We start from the raw sequence: 8011 nt of genomic DNA, 5'->3' as shown, positions 1-8011 counted from the left end.
GACATGTGGCACCATATCTCCTTTCCTCTTCCCTTTCTTTGTACAGCAGTGTATATGTCTATACTATATATACTTATGTGTGTCACCACTTCACTTTGTGCCTGAGGAAGCGTGGACCTCCACGCGAAAGCTTGTACAAATTAAACTTAAACAAAAATCTTCAGTGTCGGCTTCAATACCACACTGCCATAATCAATATTAATGCCATAATCTCAACTCTTTTGTCTTTGTGCCATCATTTTCCTGTGGAGTTTTCTCCATTGCTGGATGCTGTTTTATGCAATAACAGATTGCTGAAATGTTAAAGGGACAGTCTCGAACACCCTGTCACGTCACAACATCTATATGGGCGCATGAACATGGGTGTGAAATGAGCAAAAATAAGGTGCACTACTACACACGACCAAATTTGAAACCACCTGTAAGACTAATACACACTGCTGTTCTATCTTACACGTTTCTTATGCACATCTCGGTATTTTTGAAATTTTGAAGTCATTTCCACGTCTTTATTCAACGTGATGGATGTGTTAGCCCGCAACCCGTTACACTGAATCAAACCATGGGTCAGTATATGAGCTCATGCGCACACCGATGTGAAATGAGCAAAAATAGGGTGCACTACTACACACGACCAAATTTGAAACCACCTGTAAGACTAATACACACTGCTGTTCTATTTTGCACGTTTCTTATGCACATCTCGGTATTTTTGAAATTTTTAAGTCATTTCCACGTCATCTTTATTCAACGTGATGGATGTGTTAGCCCGCAACCCTTTACACTGAATCAAAGCATGGGTCAGTATATGAGCTCATGCGCACACCGATGTGAAATGAGCAAAAATAGGGTGCACTACTACACACGACCAAATTTGAAACCACCTGTAAGACTAATACACACTGCTGTTCTATTTTGCACGTTTCTTATGCACATCTCGGTATTTTTGAAATTTTTAAGTCATTTCCACGTCATCTTTATTCAACGTGATGGATGTGTTAGCCCGCAACCCTTTACACTGAATCAAAGCATGGGTCAGTATATGAGCTCATGCGCACACCGATGTGAAATGAGCAAAAATAGGGTGCACTACTACACACGACCAAATTTGAAACCACCTGTAAGACTAATACACACTGCTGTTCTATTTTGCACGTTTCTTATGCACATCTCGGTATTTTTGAAATTTTTAAGTCATTTCCACGTCATCTTTATTCAACGTGATGGATGTGTTAGCCCGCAACCCTTTACACTGAATCAAAGCATGGGTCAGTATATGAGCTCATGCGCACACCGATGTGAAATGAGCAAAAATAGGGTGCACTACTACACACGACCAAATTTGAAACCACCTGTAAGACTAATACACACTGCTGTTCTATTTTGCACGTTTCTTATGCACATCTCGGTATTTTTGAAATTTTTAAGTCATTTCCACGTCATCTTTATTCAACGTGATGGATGTGTTAGCCCGCAACCCTTTACACTGAATCAAAGCATGGGTCAGTATATGAGCTCATGCGCACACCGATGTGAAATGAGCAAAAATCGGGTGCACTACTACACACGACCAAATTTGAAATAACCTGTAAGACTAATACACACTGCTGTTCTATTTTGCACGTTTCTTATGCACATCTCGGTATTTTTGAAAATTTTAAGTCATTTCCACGTCTTCTTTATTCAACGTGATGGATGTGTTAGCCCGCAACCCTTTACACTGAATCAAAGCATGGGTCAGTATATGAGCTCATGCGCACACCGATGTGAAATGAGCAAAAATCGGGTGCACTACTACACACGACCAAATTTGAAATAACCTGTAAGACTAATACACACTGCTGTTCTATTTTGCACGTTTCTTATGCACATCTCGGTATTTTTGAAATTTTAAGTCATTTCCACGTCTTCTTTATTCAACGTGATGGATGTGTTAGCCCGCAACCCTTTACACTGAATCAAACCATGGGTCAGTATATGAGCTCATGCGCACACCGATGTGAAATGAGCAAAAATCGGGTGCACTACTACACACGACCAAATTTGAAATAACCTGTAAGACTAATACACACTGCTGTTCTATTTTGCACGTTTCTTATGCACATCTCGGTATTTTTGAAATTTTAAGTCATTTCCACGTCTTCTTTATTCAACGTGATGGATGTGTTAGCCCGCAACCCTTTACACTGAATCAAACCATGGGTCAGTATATGAGCTCATGCGCACACCGATGTGAAATGAGCAAAAATAGGGTGCACTACTACACACGACCAAATTTGAAACCACCTGTAAGACTAATACACACTGCTGTTCTATTTTGCACGTTTCTTATGCACATCTCGGTATTTTTGAAATTTTTAAGTCATTTCCACGTCATCTTTATTCAACGTGATGGATGTGTTAGCCCGCAACCCTTTACACTGAATCAAAGCATGGGTCAGTATATGAGCTCATGCGCACACCGATGTGAAATGAGCAAAAATAGGGTGCACTACTACACACGACCAAATTTGAAACCACCTGTAAGACTAATACACACTGCTGTTCTATTTTGCACGTTTCTTATGCACATCTCGGTATTTTTGAAATTTTTAAGTCATTTCCACGTCTTCTTTATTCAACGTGATGGATGTGTTAGCCCGCAACCCTTTACACTGAATCAAAGCATGGGTCAGTATATGAGCTCATGCGCACACCGATGTGAAATGAGCAAAAATAGGGTGCACTACTACACACGACCAAATTTGAAACCACCTGTAAGACTAATACACACTGCTGTTCTATTTTGCACGTTTCTTATGCACATCTCGGTATTTTTGAAATTTTAAGTCATTTCCACGTCATCTTTATTCAACGTGATGGATGTGTTAGCCCGCAACCCTTTACACTGAATCAAAGCATGGGTCAGTATATGAGCTCATGCGCACACCGATGTGAAATGAGCAAAAATAGGGTGCACTACTACACACGACCAAATTTGAAATAACCTGTAAGACTAATACACACTGCTGTTCTATTTTGCACGTTTCTTATGCACATCTCGGTATTTTTGAAATTTTTAAGTCATTTCCACGTCTTCTTTATTCAACGTGATGGATGTGTTAGCCCGCAACCCTTTACACTGAATCAAAGCATGGGTCAGTATATGAGCTCATGCGCACACCGATGTGAAATGAGCAAAAATCGGGTGCACTACTACACACGACCAAATTTGAAATAACCTGTAAGACTAATACACACTGCTGTTCTATTTTGCACGTTTCTTATGCACATCTCGGTATTTTTGAAATTTTAAGTCATTTCCACGTCTTCTTTATTCAACGTGATGGATGTGTTAGCCCGCAACCCTTTACACTGAATCAAACCATGGGTCAGTATATGAGCTCATGCGCACACCGATGTGAAATGAGCAAAAATCGGGTGCACTACTACACACGACCAAATTTGAAATAACCTGTAAGACTAATACACACTGCTGTTCTATTTTGCACGTTTCTTATGCACATCTCGGTATTTTTGAAAATTTTAAGTCATTTCCACGTCTTCTTTATTCAACGTGATGGATGTGTTAGCCCGCAACCCTTTACACTGAATCAAACCATGGGTCAGTATATGAGCTCATGCGCACACCGATGTGAAATGAGCAAAAATCGGGTGCACTACTACACACGACCAAATTTGAAATAACCTGTAAGACTAATACACACTGCTGTTCTATTTTGCACGTTTCTTATGCACATCTCGGTATTTTTGAAATTTTAAGTCATTTCCACGTCTTCTTTATTCAACGTGATGGATGTGTTAGCCCGCAACCCTTTACACTGAATCAAAACCATGGGTCAGTATATGAGCTCATGCGCACACCGATGTGAAATGAGCAAAAATCGGGTGCACTACTACACACGACCAAATTTGAAATAACCTGTAAGACTAATACACACTGCTGTTCTATTTTGCACGTTTCTTATGCACATCTCGGTATTTTTGAAAATTTTAAGTCATTTCCACGTCTTCTTTATTCAACGTGATGGATGTGTTAGCCCGCAACCCTTTACACTGAATCAAACCATGGGTCAGTATATGAGCTCATGCGCACACCGATGTGAAATGAGCAAAAATAGGGTGCACTACTACACACGACCAAATTTGAAACCACCTGTAAGACTAATTCACACTGCTGTTCTATTTTGCACGTTTCTTATGTACATCTCGGTATTTTTGAAATTTTTAAGTCATTTCCATGTCTTCTTTATTCAACGTGATGGATGTGTTAGCCCGCAACCCTTTACACTGAATCAAACCATGGGTCAGTATATGAGCCATGCGCACACCGATGTGAAATGAGCAAAAATAGGGTGCACTACTACACGCGACCAAATTTGAAACCACCTGTAAGACTAATACACACTGTTGTTCTATTTTGCACGTTTCTTATGCACATCTCGATATTTTTGAAATTTTTAAGTCATTTCCACGTCTTCTTTATTCAACGTGATGGATGTGTTAGCCCGCAACCCTTTACACTGAATCAAACCATGGGTCAGTATATGAGCCATGCGCACACCGATGTGAAAAGAGCAAAAATAGGGTGCACTACTACACACGACCAAATTTGAAACCACCTGTAAGACTAATACACACTGCTGTTCTATTTTGCACGTTTCTTATGCACATCTCGGTATTTTTGAAATTTTTAAGTCATTTCCACGTCTTCTTTATTCAACGTGATGGATGTGTTAGCCCGCAACCCTTTACACTGAATCAAACCATGGGTCAGTATATGAGCCCATGCGCAAACCGATGTGAAATGAGTAAAAATAGGGTGCACTACTACACACGACCAATTTGAAACCACCTGTAAGACTAATACACACTGCTGTTCTATTTTGCACGTTTCTTATGCACATCTCGGTATTTTTGAAATTTTAAGTCATTTCCACGTCTTCTTTATTCAACGTGATGGATGTGTTAGCCCGCAAACCCTTTACACTGAATCAAACCATGGGTCAGTATATGAGCCCATGCGCACACCGATGTGAAATGAGTAAAAATAGGGTGCACTACTACACACGACCAAATTTGAAACCACCTGTAAGACTAATACACACTGCTGTTCTATTTTGCACGTTTCTTATGCACATCTCGGTATTTTTGAAATTTTTAAGTCATTTCCACGTCTTCTTTATTCAACGTGATGGATGTGTTAGCCCGCAACCCTTTACACTGAATCAAACCATGGGTCAGTATATGAGCTCATGCGCACACCGATGTGAAATGAGCAAAAATAGGGTGCACTACTACACACGACCAAATTTGAAACCACCTGTAAGACTAATACACACTGCTGTTCTATTTTGCACGTTTCTTATGCACATCTCGGTATTTTTGAAATTTTTAGGTCATTTCCACGTCTCTTATTCAACGTGATGGATGTGTTAGCCCGCAACCCTTTACACTGAATCAAACCATGGGTCAGTATATGAGCTCATGCGCACACCGATGTGAAATGAGCAAAAATAGGGTGCACTACTACACACGACCAAATTTGAAACCACCTGTAAGACTAATACACACTGCTGTTCTATTTTGCACGTTTCTTATGCACATCTCGGTATTTTTGAAATTTTTAAGGTCATTTCCACGTCTTCTTATTCAACGTGATGGATGTGTTAGCCCGCAACCCTTTACACTGAATCAAACCATGGGTCAGTATATGAGCTCATGCGCACACCGATGTGAAATGAGCAAAAATAGGGTGCACTACTACACACGACCAAATTTGAAACCACCTGTAAGACTAATACACACTGCTGTTCTATTTTGCACGTTTCTTATGCACATCTCGGTATTTTTGAAATTTTTAGGTCATTTCCACGTCTTTATTCAACGTGATGGATGTGTTAGCCCGCAACCCTTTACACTGAATCAAACCATGGGTCAGTATATGAGCTCATGCGCACACCGATGTGAAATGAGCAAAAATAGGGTGCACTACTACACACGACCAAATTTGAAACCACCTGTAAGACTAATACACACTGCTGTTCTATTTTGCACGTTTCTTATGCACATCTCGGTATTTTTGAAATTTTTAGGTCATTTCCACGTCTTTATTCAACGTGATGGATGTGTTAGCCCGCAACCCTTTACACTGAATCAAACCATGGGTCAGTATATGAGCTCATGCGCACACCGATGTGAAATGAGCAAAAATAGGGTGCACTACTACACACGACCAAATTTGAAACAACCTGTAAGACTAATACACACTGCTGTTCTATTTTGCACGTTTCTTATGCACATCTCGGTATTTTTGAAATTTTTAGGTCATTTCCACGTCTTTATTCAACGTGATGGATGTGTTAGCCCGCAACCCTTTACACTGAATCAAACCATGGGTCAGTATATGAGCTCATGCGCACACCGATGTGAAATGAGCAAAAATAGGGTGCACTACTACACACGACCAAATTTGAAACCACCTGTAAGACTAATACACACTGCTGTTCTATTTTGCACGTTTCTTATGCACATCTCGGTATTTTTGAAATTTTTAGGTCATTTCCACGTCTTTATTCAACGTGATGGATGTGTTAGCCCGCAACCCTTTACACTGAATCAAACCATGGGTCAGTATATGAGCTCATGCGCACACCGATGTGAAATGAGCAAAAATAGGGTGCACTACTACACACGACCAAATTTGAAACCACCTGTAAGACTAATACACACTGCTGTTCTATTTTGCACGTTTCTTATGCACATCTCGGTATTTTTGAAATTTTTAGGTCATTTCCACGTCTTTATTCAACGTGATGGATGTGTTAGCCCGCAACCCTTTACACTGAATCAAACCATGGGTCAGTATATGAGCTCATGCGCACACCGATGTGAAATGAGCAAAAATAGGGTGCACTACTACACACGACCAAATTTGAAACCACCTGTAAGACTAATACACACTGCTGTTCTATTTTGCACGTTTCTTATGCACATCTCGGTATTTTTGAAATTTTTAAGTCATTTCCACGTCTTTATTCAACGTGATGGATGTGTTAGCCCGCAACCCTTTACACTGAATCAAACCATGGGTCAGTATATGAGCTCATGCGCACACCGATGTGAAATGAGCAAAAATAGGGTGCACTACTACACACGACCAAATTTGAAACCACCTGTAAGACTAATACACACTGCTGTTCTATTTGCACGTTTCTTATGCACATCTCGGTATTTTTGAAATTTTTAGGTCATTTCCACGTCTTTATTCAACGTGATGGATGTGTTAGCCCGCAACCCTTTACACTGAATCAAACCATGGGTCAGTATATGAGCTCATGCGCACACCGATGTGAAATGAGCAAAAATAGGGTGCACTACTACACACGACCAAATTGAAACCACCTGTAAGACTAATACACACTGCTGTTCTATTTTGCACGTTTCTTATGCACATCTCGGTATTTTTGAAATTTTTAAGTCATTTCCACGTCTTTATTCAACGTGATGGATGTGTTAGCCCGCAACCCTTTACACTGAATCAAACCATGGGTCAGTATATGAGCTCATGCGCACACCGATGTGAAATGAGCAAAAATAGGGTGCACTACTACACACGACCAAATTTGAAACCACCTGTAAGACTAATACACACTGCTGTTCTATTTTGCACGTTTCTTATGCACATCTCGGTATTTTTGAAATTTTTAAGGTCATTTCCACGTCTTTATTCAACGTGATGGATGTGTTAGCCCGCAACCCTTTACACTGAATCAAACCATGGGTCAGTATATGAGCTCATGCGCACACCGATGTGAAATGAGCAAAAATAGGGTGCACTACTACACACGACCAAATTTGAAACCACCTGTAAGACTAATACACACTGCTGTTCTATTTTGCACGTTTCTTATGCACATCTCGGTATTTTTGAAATTTTTAAGTCATTTCCACGTCTCTTTATTCAACGTGATGGATGTGTTAGCCCGCAACCCTTTACACTGAATCAAAC

This window comes from Ornithodoros turicata, unplaced genomic scaffold, assembly GCF_037126465.1.
Source record: "Ornithodoros turicata isolate Travis unplaced genomic scaffold, ASM3712646v1 Chromosome17, whole genome shotgun sequence".
NCBI lineage: Eukaryota > Metazoa > Arthropoda > Arachnida > Ixodida > Argasidae > Ornithodoros > Ornithodoros turicata.
Note: the sequence above shows the minus strand (reverse complement) of the source record.